A 26,311-nucleotide genomic window follows, 5' to 3' on the forward strand; every position below is an offset into this window, starting at 1 on the left:
GGTTTTCTTGCCAAGCTACTCTCTGCAACTTTGTTCCCACACGAGGGATGGGAGATGCCACACTATTCTTTTTCCCTGAAAAGACAGTCTGACCAAACTGGGGGATTATTTTCTGAAACTCCAAGTTTCAGACTTTGATCTTTACTTCTTATAGTTAGTAAATGTTTCCCACCCACTGTGAATCAACCTTTACTAGTAGTCATGGAATAAATGGGCCAGGGGCTCATTGTATAATTGACGCTTCCTTTTTAACATGTAAGTTCTATGTTTCATAGTGCCTTCAAAGTGACCCTGAGCTGGACCAGAGTACATGGGGTCATTGAGCCTTCCATCTTAAAGCCAAGAGGTAGTTTCTTTTCTGTTGAGCTTTTAAAATGTAATACCTTTGTCCATGGAGTGGTACACATCCAAGATTGATGTCCACTTCTTACCTTTAAAACCATTGAGTCTTGGGGCCTGAGAGGGATGAATGAGTAGGATACACAGGTGAAGGAGAGGCAGAGCCACATCAAACATAACGATCTCAAAAGGGACCTAAGGGTTTTAGGATTCTTTGTATCCTGTGGCACAGGAACCCAGAGTAATTTCCTTAGCCTTTACCCCAACCCATGCTGATAGTCTTTGAGCAACCTACAAGTAAGGAAGGGGTGGACCTTGTTACTGTATTACTATATTAAGAATATCTCTGAGCAATTCTTAGAGGTGAACTCAGGTTCTGTTTGAGGTATTTTCTCTACCAAATCAAGAATTTGGGATTTGAAGCTCCCAGTCCAAATGTAGAGTAAGTAAACACTGTTGCCTTTTCTCACAACCATTAAAATTACAACTAAACTACAGAGCAGCCATCATTGAGAATTACCTGAAATCTAGCTAAACAGATGTTCTACAACTGGGAACACACAAGAGAAACCACCTTGAGACTGAAGGGAGAAAAGGCTGAAAGATGTTCAAGTTTCATAAAATTGGTAGAAATCAAAGGAAAGCATAATTGTTGTTATTAACATTGAAATTTTTTTTTCATTTTGTACCTTCAAAATAAAATTCAGTTACGAATCAAAAAAAAAAAAGAATTTTTAAAAAACTTACAATATACTTTATACTTACAAAGCATTTCTATCAATATGATATCCTTTTAGGCCTAAACCTGTGACATAAACGTTGTCATCCCTATTTTATTGATAAGTCTTGGAGAAAGAAACTCATCTAAAATCACATTGCTAATAAAGGGTAGAACTCTGGCATTCAACCCACGTCCTCAGTCATTCCTTCAAAAATACTTTTTGCCAAGTTACCTTCCTTTGAATGGGATACTCCAGTAGCCCAGGAGAGTCTTAATTCCAAAATAGTGAATATTTTGATCACGTCAAAATACTTTTCCCCTCAAAAACTTTACTAATGTATTGCTTCCTTCAAATAATAGAAATCTAAATTATTAATTTCTTGTTTAAGGTAACATAGTATAGTTGGGGGAACATGGAATTTAGGGTAAATCGGATAATTCAAAATATGACTCTGTTGTGCAATAAATATGGGAACTTCACTTCGCCTGTTTCTTTTTCTATGCAGAAGTTGATAGCAGATCACCCCAAAGTCATCTAATGAGTGTAAATGAAATGACACAGCACAACACTTACATTAATAATAACAAACTGAAGTCTCCCTTCCCCTTTTCACTTTGGTTCAAACCGATCTTTTCTAACTTACTGCCTACTTCTTCCTTAGATGAACATTTTGCTAATGCCAAATTTAATTATTTAACACCTGAGTATGCCTTTTACGTTGCCATCATATTTTTGTGCACACCATCCCCTTGCTCTGAAAAGCTTTCCTGTCATCGGCGTCCCTTCATATACTCCCCTTAGCCTCATATAGAATTTTTATTCATATTTCAAGGTTCAGATCAAATATCACTGCTCTTTGTAGCCTTTTCTGATCATTCCCATCAGAAATCTCTTTCTCTAAATGTTTAGGTCTTTAACAATCACTGCCTGCATGTGGCACTTAATCATGTTTTGTCTTATATTGTTTTTATTATGTATCTTGATTGTCTTTTTCCCAGATTTTAAACTCATTGTGGAAAGGAGTTTATGATGTCTTACCTGTAGGTACTGTGTAATATGTAGGATGATGGTATGGTCACCAGAACACAAAGTTTAGAGGCAGGTTTATCTGGATCTGAATCCTGGGTCAGTCACTTCCTTACTAACTGTTAGCCTTAGACAAGTTACTTAACTCTTGCGACCTCTGTAAAATGTTGATAATCATATTTACTTCATGGCATCATTATATGAAATAACATTTAGAGTGCCTGGCACCTTATAGATACTTAATAAATGTAAGATTCTTTCCTTGACCATAATAAAAAATAGATTAAGGAGGATGATGCTCAACCCTTATATTATAATTTTCTAAACAGAGAATTTATTAATAATAATGTTAGTAGACTCATCTAATATAATGGGAACTGTTATGCGCCTCTATAGTTTATCTGGGAAGCCAGGTATTACTCTGTGGAAGAATCACACACAGATCACTAGCTAAATATTGACAACTGGCTATTCCATCCTATTCCAGCATATGGGTTTGTATTTGTAATTCCCCCCAGATAAGATTTTACCATCCCTCTTCATTTTATTAATCCATTCTAAACTGACAGATGTTGTGGTGAGCCTTGAGCTCCTGGGGATTCTTATTTCATTTCTGATTAAAAGATGAGTTTCCTTCTTAAACCCAAGGGTCTAAGGATGCACTGCCCTTCTCTTTTAAACAGTTTATTTGAATGTCAGAAGTAAACTTATTATTCTAAATTGGATACAAAAGATGCTTTCTAGTATCTAAGCCCCTTCTAAAACCTTTCCTTCTACCAAGCAGAAGAGTGGTATATGGGGGCTAGATTAATAATAGTCCCTGGTATTTCATAGTTGCTTAGTGAATAGTAGTATGAGCTTATAGTAGTAAGAGACGAGTAGAAAGCAGAACTCACAGAACGGTGTTGATCTCTCTTCTTCTCAAGGCCACGTAGAGTTTGCAAATACTGAAATTCAGCCAGATAATGACCCAGAGTTGTGGATAGTGTTCTGGTACGGTTTGTGCCTTGTTATTGGACTCCCACTCTGACTTTAATAGCACAGCAATTGTCAGTTTCTCTCCACGAGGGTTGAGAAATCAGGTTGTCTGTTTAATACTGGAGAAGCTGGAGTCGCCTGAGTTGTAGTCCATTCTTAGGTTACTGGCTACTATGTGAACCGCTACACCAGAAAGAAAGTTGGTCAGCATAAAAATTTTAATGAAGCCTTTAAGTTTTCCACCCACGGGAGCTGCTCTCTTGTTGTTGTTTTCCCTTTCATCAGCCTACCTCCAAGAAGAGGCTCATGTTCTTTCCCAGGGCACCAGCCTTAGCGTGGGCAGTTGTCCACTACTGGCCTAGGACAATCACATTGGAGATCTCCCTAGACACCAGACACTTGCTATCACTTCTGCTTTCCTGTTGGCTGATTCTCCTAGTGCTTTTAAGGGGCACCTGAGGTCATCTTTTCCCTTAGGGGGTGTCACCATGTGGCATCTTTACTAAATAGAACTGTGGATTTTCTGTCTATTACTTCGGACTGACAATCCCTGCTCTGTTCATGAATCCTCCCAAACAACCCTCTAAGGTTGGTGTTATTTCACCCATTTTACAAATAAGTATTGGAAAAGTTAAGTAACTTGTCCAAGTTGCTACATGCCAAAGCTAAGACTTAACTTCAAACCTCTGTTTTTCCCACTCTGTTGATAGAAAGCTCAAAATACCCCCTGGAACTCTGAAATCACTGTGGCATTTCACACTAACATTACCAGAAATTCCCAGGACATTAGTGCAGCGATCAGAGTTGAAAGTGTAGAGGCATTAGCTAATTTAAAAACAGTAGATTTCTCCCGTTTTACAAGAAAACCCAGAGAAGCCCAAGTCCATGAGACAAATTGGAATTGAAAAGCTTAAGTAAAAATATTCATTTTAAGGTCATCTGTTTATACTGACACATGGTCTATGGAAAATGAGGGAGCTGGCATCATGTTTCTGAAATATGCAATTTTACAATGGGAATGTGTTATACAACGCCCTGCCACTGTTGTTTTCCTTGGGATTTAGAGTGAGAGACATGAAGGCTGACAATGCTCTTCCTGTTATAGGTCAGAGCTTCAAGGAACTCTGTAATCTTCCCACCAGTTTTACTCTCTCCTGGAACTCACGGGTAAAATTAGATGCTGGCTGGACTTCAGTAGTTGAGTTTGAAAGCTTTCAGAGGCCGAGTCAGACAACTGCAGCAGACCGCTTTCTCACAGTACCACTTTGTGCAGACTAACATAGTTCGGTAAACTGATGAGTGTCTGACAGTTCTGCCATAAAACATCATTAATAACAATGCCCATAGGAACAGGAGAAAAATATCTTCATGGTGTTAATCTCCTTGGAAACAGGATAAGGCTTTATCTTCCTTTTACCAAGATGCTACATTTTCCTCTTGATGTTGCTCCACTAAACTTACACTGTAAAATTAAAAAAAAAAAAAAAAAAAACCCCACATCTCTATGTGAGGATTTAGATATTCTCAAGTCGTAATTCTTTTATTATACACATTCCGACTGACCCTAGGAGGCAAACATGGTGAAAAGGATGTGGGAAGAAATCATTTAGAGAATGAGAGCGCTACCAAACCAGCATCAAACTTTATCTAATTTGACACATTTTGCCTGGAAGTCATAGAAAGAGACTGAGGTGCCCCATCAGAATATAAAGAGCCAGAGACTAAAACCAGACTAAAAAGGGTCAACCCATTAGGGAAGTACCTCCCTGGGGAGCGGGTGCGTGGGGAAAGGAGGGTAGATGGCAGTTATTAAATACCGAAGCAAGAATACATTCAGAGAGGCTGCTACCCAGGAAAATCCTCCTTCCCAGACTTAGCTGGGCAGGGGACAGTTAAGGAAAAGGAGTTCTGCTTATTCTCTGCTGCAGGATGCTACCCCCTGACCCTTTATAAGTCAGCCTTGCTTGATTACTCCTTTTAATTCGAGACTCAAAACAGCTTGTAAAGTTTGTTTTTTTTTTTTTTTTATCATTCCTTTCCAGATTGTGTGGGCCACACTATAGCATGCGCCTTCCCTTTGTCCACATCTGTTTTCCAACCTCATTACTCTTCTGTTATTACATTCATTTAAGAAAAAAAAAGAGAGAGAAGAAGAGCTGTTTGTTTCTTTTCTGCATGTTTTCCCCTGGTTTCAAAAACTAAAATGGTAAATCATGTGATGTTCGATGTGACCATCTCCACAATTCTAGTAGATGAATTGATGGTTTCTTATATAGGAATTGGTTGAACCTAAATGTTTAAATTAAGTACACCCAAGCCAAGGCTCGCAACGCATATAAGGCTGTTCCATTTCTATGTTAGAATATTATATCATACTCTCCAGGGCACATAGTAACGTGGCTTTTTTAAAAATCTTTTTTTGGCTAATGTGACTCCTGAGCAATTTAATTTGAATATAATTATTTAAAGGTAAACGGAAGCTGAGAGACACAGCTTTAGGATTTATGGTGGTTTTACTTAGTGAAGAGAAAACTAAAAGAAATGAGACAAGGATACCAATTAACACCATCTCTATCCAGTATTGTGTGGAAATACTAGCCAATGCAATGCAGTAATAACAGGAGATAAGAGTTACAAGAATTAGAGACATAGCTGACTTTATTCGCACATGATATAATTTGCCACATAGAAAATCTAGGAGGATCAACAAACTATTAGAATTAATAAGGGTTCAACAAGGTTGCTGGATATAGAAATTGATGGTATTCCTATATGCCAGCATAACCAATTACAGAAAAGATCTTGTTTGTAATAACAATTAAGAGCACAAAGAACCCAGGAATAATCCTTAGAAAAGATACACAAAACATATACAGACAATTTATAAAAGTAGACTGAAGAGGTGAAAAAAAACCCTAGATAAATCGATATGTTCATGGATAAGAAAACTCAATATATTAAAGTTGTCAATTATCCTCAAATTAATCAAGAAATTAAATGAAATTCTCATCAGAATCATAATAGGTTTTGAATCAATTAAAGGCCTGGCAGGAAATTCCATAAAAATGTTTAAGGTACTCTTAAACTTCATGTGGAAAGACCAAAGGGTCGAAAACAGCTAAGAATAATTTTGGAGAACAACAGACCTATTATGATTTTCATTGGAATGTCCTTAATTTCTGTCCTACCAGATATAAAAATGTATTTTAAACTGCAATAATTAAGACAATAGTATTGTTACAGAGGCAAATAGTAGAATGGAATCCAGACATATGTGGAAACTTGAAATATGCTCGAGATAGCATTACAAATCAATGCTGTAAGGTAGACTAATCAATAAATTGTGCTGGGACAAATGGTTATCCATACAGGAAAAATTTAGATCTTCATATTAGGATAGCAAAACTTGAAAACTTTGACAAGTGTTGGCAAGTATGTGAAAACTCATACACTGATGGTAGAAGTATAAATTGATGCAACTATTTTGGAAGGTAGTTTTCGATGTTTAATAAAGTTGCATAGATTCTAGAGCCACACTACTTCTTATTTGAAAAATAGAGATGACAACAGAATCCTCATAAGGTTATTGTGTGAATTAAATGAGTTAATATGTATAAACCACTTAAAACAATGTTTGGTACAGAATAAGCACTCAAATAGTGTCAGTTATTATCATTATTATTTCTGGGATCCTGCAGTTCTACCCTTAGATATATAATTCGTAGGAAGTTCTGACTGGTATAAAAGAAAATTCGTATAATAATGTTATTGCAAATAAGCAAAAAAATGGGGGATTTTAGTCATATGTTCATCTTTAGATTTAAAATGAATGAACTAAGCTCATGCAGCAACATAATCATCTTAAAAACATTTTGAAAAAAAAAAACAGATTGCAGAGGAATAAGAATAGTATGATACTGAGATAGAAGGAGAAATGGGACTGGCGTATGATACAGAGAGATTTCAGCTGTATCTGTAATGTTTATATTCTTGAAAACATTTTTAAAAATCTGAACTAAAAAAAGGGCTAAGCAGTAAGTTGTGGTCAGGTTTTAAAAATATGAAAGGGATATTAGAAATAGGATAGAAAGAAACTTTTAAAAACATGAAAATGATATTAGAAATATGATAGAAAGAAAGGCATAATCACAACAGCCCTGGGTTCCATTCCAACTTTTTTAAAAAATTAGCTATGTAACCTCATATAAGTTACTTAACATTAGTTACCTCACTGGGATATTTTGAGGATTAAATGGGATACATTTATTACATAACGTAGTGCCTGCTTCATAATAGATGGTCAGGGATCGTTCTATTCATTCCCTCTTATACAAGGAAGAAAAAAGTCTAATCAACATTTTCCCTGGAAAATATTCCAGATCAAATTTCTGCTTCTGTAGACCTGGTTTCTACAATCTTGTCTCGACTTAAATTCAATGTTGACTTTAAGTAAGCATTGCCAATTCATGCCTAAACTTAGTGAAACAAGCTCACTTGATAAAGAAATGAACTTCAGGATCTCAGTGTGTAAAATCATCATTCTTTTTTCCATCGAGTAGTATATTTCCCAGTGTTTGCTGTGCAATGTGCTGTTTTGGGCTTTGTGTAAGAAGGAACATGTGACCATGGTTCTTACCTCTATCCTAAAAAAAATCTCTGGCTATTCTATTTTTATAATAAGCGCTTATGAACTTATACTTTTCTTGCTAACTGAGCTGGGGAATAGTTATTCTTTAACCCCCATAAAAAATAAATGTCTTTATCTTCTGAAAACCCAGTGTTAACTTTCATGGGATACTAAACTGTTTCCTTTCCTCATCTCTAATGAGTTGCTGTTTGATTATTGTTTTTATAAAGTTATGAAATCCATATGAAAGCTCTGTAGTCAGGGTCAGTTTCTATGTGGGGAAACTGTCTTCACTTTCATTAAAATTATTTCCATTTTAGGCAGACCTCTTTTGATCATTAACAAGCCATTTTGTTTTTTCATATGACTAATTCTGTAACAACCAAGATAGCGAATTGAGGATGTGGTTTGAGATTTCACCTCGTTTTTACTCTAATATTTGGGGAGTCAGATATAATTTTCAGCCTTAAAAAGAGAGCTGTGCGAGAAGTAAAGGAGAGAGATGGCTTTAAACACAAAGAAATAGAGAGCGAGCAAGCGCTAAGCCCATTAGTGGACAAAGAAAGTGACTGCTGTGTGGACTTTTTAAGGAGATCTTTTTTCTTGCGTGCTTCTCACTAGGAAAGTCACTGTGAGCAATGCCATTTAAGGAAAGGTTTAGGAAAGGAGAATTAGTTTCCAGAGGAAAGGATGAGCAGCACCTTGAGCTTGAATGATTTAACACTAAACTAAGACCTGGCATCTGAGAAGGTATATCTAAGGTACAGGGATGAAACAAGAGGCCTAGGAAAATTTTCCTGTCTGGTGTCCCCAGGGTTTACCAAGATGACCTTGCATATAGATACCCTTTCTGAAACTGACATGTTTAGGAAATCTTTGAAAAGATCTAATTGTACAGTACGTGTGACTCCTAGCCCTTTGCACCTTCTGTTGTTGTGGAGTCCATCCCATGCCGTGTTAGAAATTTTCTGTAACCTAAGCCTATTTAGTCTATTTTTTCCCACTTTGTAAACACCCTTTTTCCATAGTTGCAAATGTCTCCACCATTATTTGTTTCAATTTGTAAATTGCAGAAAGGCTAGAATAAACAGTGTCCCCACACACGCACATCATCCATTGCCACAGATTAACTGTGTCTGGCGAGAGATCCGTTCAAATGGGACACTCCATATTTTCTTGATAAAGCCAGAATTCCAAAAGCAAGGTTCTTATCTTCTTGTCTCTCTCTACTAGGATAGGAAAGTTAATTTTTAAATTGCTATGGTGGTTGATAACTTAAAAGATGATAAATAGCGATGTCAAGGCTTTTATTTCTTTAGAAACTTAAACAAGAGAGTGACTGGTCCCTTTGAAATATTCAGGGCCCTCACCCACAACTACAATGGTAAAGACTATGTCTTACTTATCTTTGAATTCGCAACACTTAGCTGTGTTTGGTGAGTGAGTGAATGAGTGAGTGAGTGAGTGAGTGAAGGAATGAATGAATGAACGCCATGTCGCCAAAATGTGTTATCTTTGGTAAGAAGCATGGGATGTTCACAGGCTTGTAGTCTGATTCTGAGCTCAAGGAGGGAGGTGGCAAGGAACTTTTAACATGGAATTTTCCAGAGCATAGTCAGGAAGGGCTATGTAAGAAAGGACTGTTTGACCTGAAACATGAACATAGGGTAAAAGACTCTGCTATCCTTTGTTTTGTTCCCTTCTGTGTCCAGAAGCCTGTCCTATATAGATCTGGGTATGCCCAGAGCTCGCTGAAAACCCAACACCCCCTAACCCCCCTAAAAAACTAGGTCATGTATCTCTTGAATATTTAATATCATGTCCTACATCTGGTGCCTGGAGAGAAACTGTTACTCACTTGTAGATGTCATTCAGGCCACAGCTCTTCTGTCATTCACTGAAGGTTCAGTGTCCCTAGTCATATTTGATCTTGGGGACCGTTAGCCCCTTTACTTGTTCCCCCCCCCCCGCCTGTTTTGCATTTATTTATGCATTCGTGTATTCATTCAGTACTTTTATTAACTAAAGATGCTCTTGACTATTCAGACATGAGAACAAATAAGACATAGACTCTAAGTTCAAGGCATATCCTCGTTCCCGTTGGTAAGATGGAATTATATGGTAAACGATTGTGTCTGTCTGTCTCCCTGCCCCTCTCCTTCTGTAACACCACCGCCACATTTTTAAATTTTTATTTGCTTTCTCCTTATCAGACTCAAATTAATGTTTTGTGCTAAAAAACATAAAATTTACCATCTTAACCATTTTTAACTGTATAGTATAGTAGTATTGGCTTTATGAATATTGTCATGTGAAAGATCTCTAGATTTTTTTTCTTCTTGCAAAACTGAATCTGTATACCCATTGAAAAACTCCCATTTCCCACCCTTCCCCACCCCACCACCCCCCATCCCCTGGTAACCACATTCTACTTTCTGAGTTTGACTATAGATATCTCATGTAAGTGGAATCATGCAATATTTATCTTTTACATTTATTCTTGTATTAATTATTATTATTATTATTATTATTTATGCCTACAGCACCTGGTCTTCCTAGGTGGTCTCTCATCCAAGTACTAACCAGGCCCGACCCTGCTTAGCTTCCGAGATCAGACATCAGGCTTGTTTAGGGTGGCATGGCCATAGACCGCAGACTGTGGCTCCGCTGGGGCACAAACCCAAGACCTTCTGCGTGTAAAGCAGACGTTCTAACCACTACACTGTGGAACCACGTCTTTAAAAATTTTTTTTTAATAGATTTAATTTTTTAGAAAAGTTTTAGGTCCACGCCAAAAAAAAAAAAATTGAGCGGATGCTACAGAGAGTTCCATATACCTCCTGTCCTGACAAATGTTTAACCTCTCCTACTATCGATATCTCGCACCAGAGTGGTACCATTTAGAATAGCATAAACAGTGTAAGTTTTGATCATAGGAGCAGGACCACTGGTATAGAATAAAGGATTCATTATTAGGATTGGACTTCTATGTGACCTGATGTAATCGTGGTAGCCATTGAAGAAGTCTGTTGGCTTTGAGTCTCGTGGTAGGCTCGAATAGGGATCAGGGCTGATGCTGGGAAGAAACCTCACTGTGTAGTGGCAGAGAGGCAAGTGTAACCCATGAGGCAAACTGGAACCTATGTCCGTTTCTCAGTGCTATTAGCCTTGATAAAATGGGTGACCCGCAGCAGGAGCAGGCACTCTCCACTGTAAAGCTGCACATGCAATTGGCCCAAGACTCAGAGAATCTGAAGGAGGCTATCTGGTGAGAGCTGGGGGGACACGTCGGCCTGGTGGGTTGGCCAGCGCATTAGCAACAGTCTGCACAAGCGGCCACTGTGCCATGTGCCCGGTGTTTACCCGTCAGAGTGTAATGTTTGCTGGGGCAGTTCCACCTTCCAAATCTCACATAAATTTTTCTCATACATAGTCAACCCTAATTCATAATTGTACGGGGAAGGAAATTCTGGAAAAAAGGAGTTCCAGTTTAGCTAGATTGATTCAGTGCAAAGTCACCACAATACTAAACTGTTTTTTAAGAGCCTTAGGAACAAAACCTTATAAAAGGCAACTCATTCAGCAAGAATACAGAATATAAGAATAATATAAAAAAAATCTCTTGTATTTCTGCACAATAGTAATGAGCAAACCAAAAATGAAACTAAGAAAATAATTCCATTTACATTAGCATCAAAAAGATTAAAATATTTAGGAATAAATTTAGCATAAAAAGTACAAACCTTATACTCTGTAAAATACAAGATGTTGAAAGAAATTTAAGAAGGCCTAAATAAATGGAAAAACATGTGGATTGGGAGACAATATTGTTAGGATAACAGTACTGACCAAATTGATACACATATTCACTGAAATCCTTATAAAAATCTCAGCCCATTTCTTTGCAGAAATTGACAAGGTGGCCATAAATTCATATGTAAATTCAAAGGATGCAGAATAGCTTCAAGTAATAAGCTTCAATTTTCCCAACTTCAAAATTTATAAAGTCACAGTAATCAAGACGATGTGTTAGCATAAGGATAGACACATAGCTCAATGGAATAGAAGTGAGAGTTCAGAAATAAACCTTCTCATTTATGGTCAATTGATTTTCAGCAAGGATGCCAAGACAATTCTTTGGGGGAAAGAATAGTCTTTTCAAAAAATAATGATGAGGCAGTTTTATATCCACATGCAAAAGAACAATATATACAAAAGCTAACTCAAAGCGGATCGAAGACTTAAATATCAGCTACAGCTATGAACCCCTTAGAAGATAGCACAGGTGTAAATCTTTGCAACCTTGGATTAGGTCAGGGTTTCTTAGCTGTGACAGCAAAAGCACAAAATAAAAAATAGATAAGCTACACGTCATTAAAATTAAAAACTTTTGTGCAGAAGTGAAAAGACAACTGATAGAATGGGAGAAAACTTTTGCAAATCATTTGTCTGATAAGGGACTTATATCTAGATGATATAAATAACTATTACAATTCAATAATAAAATGACAGATAACTCAACTTAAAAATGGGCAAAGGAACTGAGTAGACAGTTCTCCAAAAAAAGAATGTACAAATGACCAATAATCACATGAAAAGTTCCTGAACATTATTAACCATCAGGGAAATACAACTCAAAACCACAATGAACCACCACTCCACACTCACTAGGGTGCCTGTAATCAAAAAGATAGATAATAAGTGTTGATAAAGATGTAAAGAAATTGGAATCCTCACACATTGCCTTTGGAAATGTAAAATAATGTAGCTCCTTTGGCAAACTGTCTGGCAGTTCCTCAGATAAATATAGAGTTATAATATGATCCAGCAATTGTACACCTAGGTATATACCAAGAGAAATTAAAACCTGTCCAAAACTTGCACACTAATGTTCATGGCAGCATTAATCCTAAATAATAATTAACCATTAATAGCCAACAAGTGGAAATAGCTGTCTTATCAATTGATGAATGGATATACCCAAAGTAATTGAAAGCAGGACTCAGACAGATGTTTGTACACCAATGTTCATTGCAGCATTATTCACAATAACTGAAAAGTAGAAACAGCCAATGTCCAACAACAGATTAATGTAAAAACAAAATGTAGTATGTCCATGTAAGGGGATGTTATTCAGCTGTAAAAACTAATGAAGTTCTTATACATGCTACAGCATAGATGAACCTTGAAAATATTTGTGACTGAAAGAAGCAAGTCACTAAGGACCACATATTGTATGGTTTCATTTATACGAAATGTCCAGAATTGGCAAATCTGGAGAGACAGAAAGTAGATTAGTGGTTGCCTAGGGCTGGGGAGAGGGGAAATTTGGGAGGTGATGGCTAAGAGGTACAGGGTTTCTTTTTGGAGTAATTAAAATGTTCTTATATAGATTGTGGGGATGGTTGCACACCCTATGAATATACTAAAAGCCATTGAATTATACCCTTTAAAAAAAATTTTATAGTTTATTTGAGCCAAATTGACAACGTATGCCAGGGAACAAGATGCCAAGTGCTCCTAATTGTACTCTTTAAATGGGTGAAATGTATGGTAGGTGAATTATATCTCAATAAAGCTGTTGCTTTTTCTTTTAAAGGGTAGGGATGGGCAAGCTAGGCCTGACACACTTAGAATAGAAGCTCTTGCTCATTGCTTCTCTCTTCCTCGGTTAGTGATTCCCTTTGAGGGAAGGTTTGTGGACAGGTAGGGAGTTCCATTCCCTTCCTTATCATCTAGGTTCTTCTTGGATGGCAGCTTCTTCCTCACCTGTTGTGGCTAAGAGCTAGGCATTGTTCGTGTCTTGCAAATTTTTCCCTGGGGACTTGCAGAGGATATTTTTAGAAAAATTTTCTGTATAATGTTGATGTGGCCCAATGTTTGTCCATTTGTCCCCATCACTGCCATTGGGATAAGCATATGTTACATTTAATCTTAATCCCTTGGAGGACACAGAGTTGTTCAAGCCATCTTGGTGCAGACCACAAACCATGTTTAAAATAGTGAGCCAAGCCATTGGGCCTCCATGGTGAGGTGGCACTGGTCCCTCTGCTTAAGTAAAAAAAAAGCCAGGCAGGTAACCACAAGCCACATTGGGCTTGGCTGCTCCCTGCTGGCTGGGTGACGGTGACCATGGGAGTTTTGCTAAGCTGCTTTTGGCTCACTCTTTGCCCCTCTCCCAGTCTCTCTCTACATTAACTCTTTATTTAGCTTGGCTTCAATATGTGAGTACTTGGTTTAAGTTGAATGTTCATTCCTAGGGTAATTCTCTCCTCCCTATCAGCCTAACTCAAGAAGTCTCCTATTTCACTAAGAGGTAGAATTGCAAGAGATCTCAGGATTCCTATAGTCCAAACTTCCTACTTAACACTTGAGTACCCTGGATATCTGGAGAAAGGCAGTTATAGTTTGGTAAAATTCAAGGCTATTGTATGCCACTGAATCCAGTGAGTTCTATAGGCAAAGTAAATACTTCATAGCTTTTAATCGACACAGCTTGGGAACAGAGTAGTTACAGATTTATTTTTGCAAGGGAGTGAGGTAGTTGCATGGTAGAAAGAATATCTAATTTAGAATTAGGGGGTTCTAGGTTTGAGTCACATCTCTGCCACTTAAAGATTTTGCCTCAGGGTGGGAAGTAACTTAGGCTTTCTGAGCTTCATTATATAGATCTATATAACAGGAAGGTGTGAAAGTACCTTCCTTGGAATGTGTAAAGATCTGATGATATGATGGATATAAAAAAGCTTCTTGTAACTTGGAATAAAATATTTGTTCACATGAAAGATTGGTACTGTGTGTGCGTGTACATGCCCTGCAAGAAGTGGCCTCTCCAAGTACATTCATATGACAGATAAGTGTTTACATGGGCAGTGCCAGAGCCAAGGGTGCTGCCAGCTCTTCTCGAACATGGCTGCTCCTTTGGCCAGCAAAGACAGAGCCGTACTGGTATATCTGGATCTTTAACAGATCGAAGCCTTTTTCCAGGAAGTATCAAGTCATTGGCCTACTTTATCCCCATGGTATCTCAGCTTTTTAAATAGATATTACATACCATGCAATTAAAAAAGAAAATTGGGCGCAAAATAGTATATAGTGAAAAGTCTCCCACCCCTATCTGCTGGTCTTTCCCCAGAAGTAATCACTATTAGCAGTTTCCTATGTGTTATTCCAAGGATATTTTGTGCACATACAAACATCCTTTTTTCTTTACATCAAAAGGACACCCTACTATGGACACTCTTTTGTGCTTTAGTTGTATCATGCCTTGATATATCTTGAGATTTTTCTTTTTTAGTGTTTGTGGTAGATATTTCCTTATTTTTAGAGACGACATAGTTTTTCATTGCAATGTTTTACCATAAATTACTTAGAACCTCTATTGTTGGACATATAGATGGCTTTCAGTCTTTTGTCATTATAAACAATGCTAAAGTAAATGTCCTTTCATATCTTTGAGCATTCGTGTAATTGTAGCTATGCAGTTAGTTCCTAGAAGTAAAATTCCCAAGTTAAAGGGTATGTACATTTATAATTTTATTTTCCAATGCCAAATTTTCCTTCATAGTTGCTATACTAACTTATACTCCTAGCAACAATATCTGAGAGTGCTTATTTTCTCTATACCTTTTCAACATAATGTGTTAACAGATATTTTGAGTTTTACCTATCAGATTCAAGGTGATATTTCATTGTCGTTTTAATTTGCATTTCTCTTAGACTGAGCATCTTTTCTCATATTTAAATTCCATATATTTTAAATTCTCTGTTTATGATCTTTGCTCATTTTTCTATGGTTATTGGGTTATTAGTCTTACTTATATTGACTTGGAGCTTTCTCCATAATAAGCAAATTAGCATGTTGTCAAATGTATCATAAACATTTTTCCCAGTTTGTCAATATCTTTTAACATGTTTATGATACTTTTTTTGTCATACACTATTTTAAATTTTTACATGTTTAAATTTATCATTAATTTTTAATGATTTCTGGAGTTTGCATCATACTTTATGATAACTTTCCCCTCTTCTCTATTGATTAAAAAGATCTCGTATGTTATGATAAATCTTTTCTTCTCTCTATTATTTCCTTTTAACCAGAAGTTTGCACACATAAAAATGCTCAAGAACTTTTTTTTCCTAATCAAATATTTCAATTTAGACTGCTTCATGTAGTGGAAGAAACACTGAATTTTGATTCCGAAGACTTCATTGACATACCAGTTATCTACTGTGTACCTGCCTCTTGGATTTTTGTCAGTGTCTAAGATCAAACGAAATAATATATGAGAAAGTGCTTTTTAAATTATGAAAGAATTATTTAGGCCAGTTTCTCAGCGAATACATATCTACTTTTCTTGGTATAGCTCAGGGTCAGAGCATTTGACTATGCATACATGCTTTTATTATTTTTCTCCCTAATTGGTCTCAGGTTTGAAATAAAATTTGTCTCTAGGAAAAGCAAACCTCGTAAATGTGAAATTTCCTTTATTGCTTCTTTGGGAGTATCTTACCAGTGTGAAGTCTTTACTGAGCCTCCTGGTTGGGAGCTGAAAAGGGAGCGGGGGTGGGGTGGCGGGTTGGGTCTTTAGTGAGAGGTTCTCGCTAAATGTGCATTCTAGTAATTTCTGAGGGTTCTATAGTTGGGAAAAGTAGGCAGGGCATTTGGTTAATACGCAAGGGCAGAGAAGGCAGTTCATTTGGGTCGTGCTAAAAGAGTTCAAAGCAAAATCTTTTGGGAACTAAAGTTGGTTTACTCTTACACAGATGTGACTTCCTGTGTCAGCAAGGGAAAATTCCCCAGCTTGACCTAGGAAGCCTCCAAGCACATTAAATGCCCAAATTATAGAAAGTTATGTTTGGATTGGTCCTTGTTAATAAAATAGAAGAACTAGATTGAATAACAAAGAGGGAAGCCTCTCAACACAGAGCACTGTAGACCAAACCCTTCTAGAAGGTTCTATATCTCAGTTTGAGAAGAACTGAACACTATTATTTTTGTTTCCATTCTGATTTAATGAGTTCAGATTATATCATCCCTTGATCTACCTAAAAGGCAAATTTTTAAACTTTTTTTTCATTGAGGTAAATTTTTCATACAGTGAACTGCGTAGATCTTAAGTGTATAATTAAATGATTTTTAACAATTAAAAATATATTGGTGATTTTCCCTCTTCAGAATTAAAAATAAAGCAGCCCACGGCACCTTATATCTAAAGATACTATGAGGTCATGGTGTCGTGATGCTAGAGGCTGTGATGAGTATTTCAGTTTGCTTTGCTCCTTTATTGTTGAAAACAGACCTCCAGGATGTTCAGTGATACTTCCTAGTCCTTTCAGAGATTTCCCCATTTTATTTTTTAAATACAAATGTGACCATTTGTGCTGGAAAAGTACCAGTGAATCTAATTAATCTTCGTTTCCTGCGATTGAGCTACCAGACATTTATCGAGCACCACTTCATGCCAGGCATTTTATGCTGTATTTGTTTCATTCTCCCTCTCGGTCCCTCCTTTGGAGGAGATAGGACGAAGCAATCGCCAAGTGAATTTAGAGAGGATGTGTATCAAAATGAACTTAAAGAATCAATTGACTTTTCAGTGGTTAGAACTGGAAAATATAGTTCAAGTAGGACTTGAACTCACTCACCTGCGCAGCTTCAACTGTGCCTTGGGTGGCGTGATCTGAAGTCTTGTTGATCTCTGCTGCTTCTGTGCGCCTAGGAGTTAGTGGTGCAGTCCACAGCTGCATTTCTCTTCTCTGCTCTTGTTTTCTCTCTCCGCCTGACCTTTGGAGGATGCTCTTTCGGCCTCATTCTACCAGCTTTTCCACCTGCCTTCACGTTTACCTGTCCCATAAGGCCGTGCCAATTGTTGTAAACACGGAGAGGAGGAAGTGTCAGGTGAGCCATCGGAGTCTCTGCTGGGAGACCCTTCCCCCATCCCCCTTCTTCCCAATAAAGTGAGGGGGGATTTCCCCGGGCCCTCCAGCGCATAGCACAGTGACCTGAAGCCTCAGAAAGGGCAGCAGAAGCTCTCCCTGTGCCAACTTAGGGCCTAGTACCTATTCATGGAACGGATAGGTGAGTGACATTCTCAAGCTGTTGTCACCAAGGCTGCATCCTGACTCTCTGGTCTGCAGACTCTGGAAGGCTTGTTGCCCTAAATTCCTGTTCTCAGTCTGAACTCAGACTTAAGTTGCTCTCTCCTGACCACCTGCCTGGCTCTTACCTCGGGGCCTCTTCTGCCTTCTCCTGACTCAGACCCCTGTTACCCCTTAAACTGCCTCCACCCCAGTACCTCGGGGACCTCGTGAATCTGAGAAATGAAAAGTATCAGCTAAGAGCCGAATTGAAGTCCTTTGCTTCCTCATCCTTCTAGGTTGTGGTTTATCTTGCTAAGATACAAGAAAGGAAAAGTAGAATAATATGCTATTGAGTGCCTGGTAGAGCAGGTGTGAGAGAGGGAACCCAGTGCTACCTGTGCAGCCCAGAGTGGCCCCCAGTTCTGAATAATATCTTTATTTTCTGCTGATTTCCAGCAGGTGTCAGTTACATTTTCTTGGCCCTAAAGCGAAGAGATCTGCGTGCTTGGTTCAGTTTACCCATGGGCTCTAGACTAGACTAAAGGATTGACTCAGTGAAAATGTTTACTTCTCTAATTAAGCAGAATTAGGGTCTGGACTCAAAACTGTCTTGGGCTGTGCTAGGCGTAATTGAGATGCATGGGCTTTGTGTAAATAATGTACTTCTAATTGGCTTTGATTAAGTGCAAATTAGGATCACACTTCACTCCAGTGTGATTTACATTCCTAAGCCCTTTTACTAACTGAAGTAGTGTGGGTGGCCGATAAGGCTTGTTTATCCAGGATGGGGAGAGACCTAGGAGCTGGGGATCTGCAGTTTTCCAAAGGTAAGGAGCCTGTAGCTGAAACTCCTGGTTCTGACATCTTCTGTCCCGTTTCTGGACCCTACTTTGGGCAAATCAGCTTAGTCCTCTAAATTCTAGAGCTCAACCAATTACTTTCTGATTTTCAAGACGTTAGAAGCTTGTCTTAAAAAAAAAAAAAAGAAATCAAGTCAATATTGAAGTTTGCCTTGTGGAACCTGTGACTTAACACCAGTACCAGCCTTTGGCTGTCAGAATATTGTGGCACCTTTGTTAGTCGTTGACCAGAAATGTTACATCAAAGGAAACAACTGGTGGGAAGTTTTCTCCAAAGAGTTCCCAGTGTGTGGGTGTGAGTCACCAGACTGCTACGAAGTGCTTAACTCCACACACATCTTCCTCCGGGATTGCTTTGCAGTATTCCAAGGGAAGGTCTTTGCAATTGGCCCTTGGTGAGCCTACATGGGGAAGTGACACATTTCTACTTGCTCATAAATTCTATGAACTGCATTTGAAAGCCATCATGCCGAGATGAAGCAGCAGTAGTTGGGTTTATATTGATGGGCTTGTGATGTCTGGCATGTGGAAAGGCCTCTGGTTAGTGTGAGCCTGGTAAATGGGCCACCAGAGGAGGACTGTGACATGGTGTTTATGACCCTTAGGCCATGGACAATTTGACCTAGAAGGGGTTTCTCCAGATTTTCTCACATTAGCATGCTGTTTGGTGCTGGGACCAAAAAAATAACATAACAAAATAGGGATTTTCACACTATCGGAGAGCGCTAACAGTGTGCCAAGATCTATGGGAATGCTCTTAAGAGATGTGATGTGTTAAATACTCACTTTGCAGCCTAGCGAAAGTGTCACCCAGAGCATCATAGAGGGACTCCTTGAGCGTGTCACCTTCAGAGAAGGTTGGACCGTAAATATTTTTGGTATCTAAACTCTGCCCTGGGCCTATTCAAGTGAGAAGGCAGCGTGTTTAGACAAGTTACACTCCAGAAGTCCTGGCTAGAGGGGGAAAGACAGAGAAGGCTTTCTAGGCCTTCTTAAACTGTATTTACTCGTTTATTCATTCAGTAAAGGTGGATGGGCCACCTACTGAGCCAGACACTGGAGATGTGACTAAGAATCAGCCATGAGCTCTACCCCAAAAGAGCTCTACCTAGCTCAGGAACAGATCCTTACAGAGCTAAATTACAACCAAATGTGGTATGTGCTGTGGCAGAAACAAGGAAGCATATGGTGGTGGGCTGTCATGGGGAAAACTGTCTGCCATACTGCCTTGGTTCAGAGCAGCTTGGAGCCAGCTTGAGGGCCACGTGCTGTTCCAGAAAAAGTGTACTTGTTATCCCTTTCATTTGAGTGGGAGCAGCATGGACTTCTGAAGGAAAAAAAAAAAAACAGTAATAACAACAACAACAATAATTAAGAACATTTGTTCAGCGTGCACCGTGTGCCAGGGACCATTCATTCTAAGGGCTTTTGATCATTCTCGCAGTCAGATCTTCACAGCATTACATAGGTGCTGTTATTATTCCTATTTTAAGAGGAGTAAACTGAAGCTTGGAGTTTCAGTAACTTGCCAAAGATAGGAACCAGGACTCAAACTCAGGTCTGACATTTGCCCAGCTCGAGCTCATAACCACCATTATTCTTCATCAAGGTGTAATGGACCATGAGTCAGAAGCTCTGGGCTCTGGTGCTGACTTTCTCACCAACCAGCTGTGAGCTCTTGAGCAAGTTACCCCTCTGCCTCAGTTCCCTCCTCAGCCCCACCGCCAAATGAGGCTTCTTGAATCACAGAAAACACATGGGCTATGGCTAGGGAAAGAGTAAGGTCTCATTGCTGCTTGCTGTTGCTACTGTCTTTTGTGAATTTTGTGACCTTGACTTGCCATCTCCAGCCCCAAAGTAAGTGATATTGATCTTGCCAGTCTTCTTGACCTGTGTACTTGATTCCAGCGAGCCTCTTAAAATAGGGCTCTGTATCTTAGTTTGCTAGAAGAGGCCCAGGCAGCAGGGGCCCAAGGTTATCAAGTACAAAGGCTTTGTCCCAGGGCCATCTCTGCTACAGATTGTCCTAGCTTTAGATCAGCATGTACTTTCCACCTCAGATCCCATCGGGCCTTATTGGCAAAGGCAGTGCTCTGATCTTTTAAAAGGGGCAGTTCGGCCCAAGACCTTGACTCTGGTAAGTTCTCCTTCACTCCTGGTTTGTTAGGAGGAGCGCATCCTTGTCTGGGTGATAGAGACAAGGAACCAAGTCTGACAAGGAACCACAAAATTTGGCCTCTCAGAGGGCCAAGAAGTTCCCCTGACATTTCTTAATGCCAAGATACCTGGAAAGGAGCCACCACCTCACCTGCCAATGCTCTCAAGAGTCAGGGTCCCCAGTCCTGGTGGAAAGTGCTGTACCAGGAACATCCAAATCCTACTCAGGCCCAGATGGCTGCTGGTGTTTTGCAGGTACCTCAGTGTTAAGCCTTGGACCAGAAGATTTTGGTTTTAGAGGATATGGATAGAGGGTGAGGAAATATGCTCGTAGCATTTATCTATTAACCTATAAAACACTTAAAATCACTAGTGTCGGCTTATAGCATCAATCCTTCGGTGCCTCCCATTCCAGTAGGACCAGTTGCCACACAGGCCCAGTTGCCCTTTCTGTGCACACTTCCTCTTGGGAAGGGCCCAATACAAGTGCACCTTGCTTTCCACCCCTTACTTGGTCCACTTATTGGAACAACTTGTTTCAGACCCTTAATGTTGTCCAATCCTTCTAATCATCTTCTGGAACTTTGACCTTGAGTTATATTTCCAAGTACTAAGCATTTCAAAAGAATGAATGCAGCCACCATGACTCAGCTGGTTCACCCAAAGTGAAAGGGGTGAAGTGGGGGTGCTGACCCAGTAAATCCTTTATTCACCCCTGAAAAGGGGCTTCTGACCATTTCAAAACATCTTCAAATATGCCAAATTTGGTTTTTAGCTTCTTTTTTTTTGCTCTTTGCTTAGTTTCCCAGTATCAGACATAGATGTTTACCTCCATGTTCATTACTGCAATATGAAACCACTCTGTCTTCTGAAAGCAAATAAACCGGCTTTAATGGGTGTGCTGTCAGCTAGCAGCTAAAGGGTTAAAAGTTTTAGCAGGCAGACTGGCCAGCAGGAGTTAGTGGTGTGGAGTAAGAGGGACGCCAGGCTGTCTCTAAACTTTTTGGCCCTCCCCAAGTACAGAGATGAAGGAAGAGCCTCTATAAATCACTGGAGATTAGAGACCCTGTTCTTGCCGACTCCGCAGGGTTGCACTGCTTAATGTCAAAGCCTCACGTATTACTTTAACAGCACTCCTTTTCTTTATTAAATCCACTTTGAAATAAAAAAAAAAAAATGATGATCTTTCCAGTAAGGAGGAGAAGGCTAAAAGGATTTAGAAAGTATCTGCTATGTTACATTACAGAGACTAATAACTGTGTAGGGAGTAAGTAACATTTTTGCACCATCTAAGCCATAAAAACGAAAAGATACATAAAGATCTGTTCTTTAAAATCAATTTGTTAGAACATTTATTTTGCCCCGGTTCCTTGTCTTCAGGTTCCTTCAAAGAGTGAGCAGAGAAACTGAGACCAAGAGGTGTGGATGCTAATGATCAAAAAGTCTGGGAAGACACTCTTTAAAAAATTATTCAGAAACTAGGGTATTTACTTGGTGTGTGTGTGTTGGGGGTGGGGGGAGCATGGGAGGGAGTGGGGTAGTGGAAACAGCTCTACTTTTATACTTAAAAGAAAAAATGCAGACTTTGACTGTGTTCCATTGGAGGCCAAGACTGAGCTTATCTCCTTCATCTGACTTTAATGAAGACATATTTTAAGCAGCTGCATCCATGTCAAATGTCATATTTTGGCTCAAAACTTCTACCTTCTGAGTAGGAGGTTTCTCAAAACTAAAAAGTTGGCAATAATTACAAACTAATTGGGGAGCTCTAGGCAAAAGTCTGATTATCACAAAACTTAAGTTAACAACTAATTTATATAGATGAAATAAGAGTGGCCATGAATTGATAATAGTTAAAGCTGGTAATGGGCATATGGGGTTCAATATAACATTTTTTTCTGCTTTAAAAATTTTTTCACAATAGAAAATGAATAAATCAGTTTAAATAAAATGCTTATTAGCACTCAGTAAAAAACATATAGCACTAAAACAATGTGAGCTAAAATGTTAAATCGACTGAAGCATTTTAATTTGTACTTTCAGAGAAATCTTAAGATAAAGAAAAGCAGCACAGAGACTTTGGGTGCCTTTAATTTGTTTACTATCCGTTAGAGCTTGAAGCCTCTCTGTTTTTGTTTTTTGGGTTTTTTTTTTTCATTTATTGTCAAATAACCATTACTTAACAGGACTTATATTAAGAAGGTAGGGTTCTCTCATTAAAAGCCCAGCAAAAAGCCTTGGAAACATATGTGATCAAGGGACTTTCTCGGTTTGCCTATTTTAGCCAAGCACCCACAAGCCAAGTCCATTTTGTTTTCAGGGTTTCATCTGTTTAGACATTTCCTGAACGACTGCTCCATCCCAGGCACGTTGCTAGCTGCCGGTGATGAAAAGCTGAATGACCTGGGTTCCCACTCTTGAGGAGCTTACAATCTTACATGGAAATATAAAAATATGAATTAACTATAAAGTAGACATAAAGCCTTAAACAAAGGCTACTTCTCAGTGTTGCTGTACTTGACAGGGGAAGGGAACTGTGCTTCGTTTCTGTAGCTCCCAGGTCATGGCTTGGAGAAGGACCGTGCTACCCGCGATGAGCAGGGAACCCTGGGAGCCAATTCCTAGATTGGTATGGCAGTGTTGCCATTTGCATACTGAAGTTTGGAAGGGGTTCACACCTTTAAAATATGGTTCATATTTGCCAGGGGGGGAAAAATGGGTTGTTTTGCAGGGCTTCCCCTCCAAAAGCTGACAAGTCACAGCTTTGATTCTGACAAACAGCTTGAAGGTGTCACCTCTGCAGGCTCCTGACACAATGAATTGCGGTTCTTCATTTATGGCAGTTTGTGCTTCGTGTATGCTTTCATGTGTTTAGGACGGTTGCCCAGATTTAAAGTAGCAGCTCTTAAAATAGCTGGAAATGGATGTGGAGTTCAGGTTTGGTTGAAATGGGATCGGCGGTGCTGTGTCTGTGTTTGCGTGTGCACACTTTCAAGCCTTCGTGCATGCTTGTGCCGCGGTAAGTCAATGCTGTAGCAGTTTACACAGGGGGTCCATTGTGACCAGAAAAGAAAAGGCATGTAGGGTGAGGAGGAAGAGGGAGGGAGGATTGCATCTAGTGATCCTGGAACAGTTGCTCAGACCAGCATTTAGTGTTTTATTAGGAGAGAACAACTCTATAAAAGGAACAAGAGGTTCAATCATTACAGAGTGGGGCGACAGGAGGCAGCTGCCAGCATGACTTTGAAAACCCTTTCAGATCCTAAAAGAGTTGCCACATATAACGTGCTGCAGCTGCTGGGATCATTTAGGAGAAATGCCGGACTTGGCACCCACTCACCCCCTCCAGGGGGCAGGATTCTAGGATCACCCCAGTGTGTTCTTTACATGAGTTCCAACCCTACCCCACCCCACCCCCCCACTTTTCTTTTTTGCCACTGAACCTTCTCACAGCAGTTCTTGTATTTCTCTTTTTCTTTTCAGGTAGGTTTGCAGAAAACTAGCCGAAAAGGACAGTTCTCTAGTTTGATGGAAAAGAAGTTGGGCGGGGGTTGTTGGGTGGTGGTCCTGCATGCTTGGGAAATGGGCAGGTGAGGCCAGGTAGGGAGAATTCAGAGGGTCCCCAAATCGCGTGCCCAGTGTTTGTACTTGATGAACGAGTTACCGCATAGCCTTGCAAACTATGACTTACATGATGTCATGTAAGTAACAAAGTATGTGGATTTAATTTTTTTAAATCTGCTTGGGGATGTCTGTTTTTCATCAGTACATACAGAATATTTGCAAACTTGAATTCTCAGCAATTAAAATCTCCAATTAAATCATATAAACTTAAGCAATAACCTGTGATCACATGCATCAAAAAAAATCATGTATAGGGAGTTAATTTTGACAAATGTATTATTTTATCTATGTATATGTGATTTTTCATTAAGATTTCTCAAAGTATAAATGCCAGTTACTGCTAAGATTTGGCAACCAGAAGACTTTCTGTGAACTCACGTTCCCTGAGCAAGCTCAGAGCCCACCAGTATGTTAGCAAACAATATTACCGATATAATATTGAAAGAGACATGGCCTCAATCTCACTGGGGGACAAATGGTGGGAAAATTAGGGGATGGTAGATTGTGGAAGTAGTCACAGTTTCATATTTAGAAGGGATATTAGAAATCCTTCAGGCTGGAAATCTCACTAATAATTTGAGAAAATCCCCTATCCTTTCAACCAAAAGATTCTGATAACTTTTCTTTCTTACCTTCCTTAGCCACCCCAATTAAAAAATTGTTTCCGCTCTTACTGGGAAAGATGCTTATCTGTGAGATATGTTGACATGGAGAAACAAAGGCCCATTAACTTTGGTTCTTGACTATATTTTTTTTTTTGTATTTTGTTCTTTTTTTTGTATGATACATGGATTTTTTTAAGGTTGGTTTTATCTCTTTTATTAAAATTATTGGGGTGACATTGGTTAACAAAATCAAATAGGATTCAAGTGTGCAATTCAGTAATATATATATCGCATTGTGTGTTTACCACCCAAAGTTAAATTTCCTTCTGCCACCAAATATTTGACCTCCCCTTATCCCTATATTATCTACCTCTCCTCCCCTCATCTCTGGTAACCACTAACCCACTGTCCATGTCCTTGAGTCTCTGTTTATCATGTTTTTTTGGTACTTTTAGTTTTATATCCCACATATGAGTGAAATCATGTGGTTTTTAACTCCTTTTTCTGTTTGACTTATTTTGCTTAGCATGATCATCTTAAGATCCATTTATGTTGTCACAAGTGGCAGCATTTCATCTTTTCTTAGGGCTGAGTAATATTCCATGGAATATACATACTACAGCTTCTTGGTCGCTTCGGTTGTGTCCATGCCTTGGCTGCTGTGAACAATGCTGCTAGGAACATCAGGGTGCATATATCTTTGCAGAAAAATGTTTTCTAGTTTTTGGGGGGTAGGGAAGAGGAATTCCTCGGTCATACGGTAATTCTATTCTTAGATTTTGAAGGACCTTCGTACTGTTTTCCATAGTGGCTGCACCAGTTCCCATCCACACCAGTATAAGGGTTCCTTCCCCCCACAACCTCTCCAACATGCGTCCTTACTTGTCCTGTTGATGAGAGCCATTCTAACAGGTGTGAGGTGCTATCTCATTGTGGTTTTGATTTGCATTTCCCTAATAGCTAGTGAAGCTGAGCATCTTTTTAGATGTCTGTTGGCCATTCGTGTGTCTTCTTGGGAGAAGTGTCTGTTCAGGTCCTCTGCCCATTTTTTAATTGGATTGTGTGTGTTTTTATCGTTGAGTTGTATGAGTTCTTTATATATTTTGGAAACTGGGACTTTATCAGAGGCATCGTTTGCAAATATCTTCTCTCATTCAGATGGGTGCCTCTTTGCCATGTTGATGGTTTCTTTTGTTGTGCAGAAGCTTCTTAGTTTGATATAGTCCCATTCATTTATTGACTAATTTTTAAGATGAGAAAAATAAGGCTCAGAGAACTCCTATAGAAGAA

The 26,311-nt window shown here is 39.0% G+C and overlaps 1 protein-coding gene and 1 pseudogene across 8 annotated transcripts in view; one reads left to right on the plus strand and one right to left on the minus strand.

Moving 5' to 3' along the window:
- Positions 1–26,311, plus strand: part of BCAS3 (BCAS3 microtubule associated cell migration factor) — a 508,191-nt gene that overhangs the window by 398,055 nt on the left and 83,825 nt on the right. The window lies entirely within an intron of this gene.
- Positions 10,227–10,342, minus strand: LOC118604081 (annotated as a pseudogene).

Source organism: Rousettus aegyptiacus, unplaced genomic scaffold (genome assembly GCF_014176215.1).
Source record: "Rousettus aegyptiacus isolate mRouAeg1 unplaced genomic scaffold, mRouAeg1.p scaffold_m13_p_6, whole genome shotgun sequence".
NCBI lineage: Eukaryota > Metazoa > Chordata > Mammalia > Chiroptera > Pteropodidae > Rousettus > Rousettus aegyptiacus.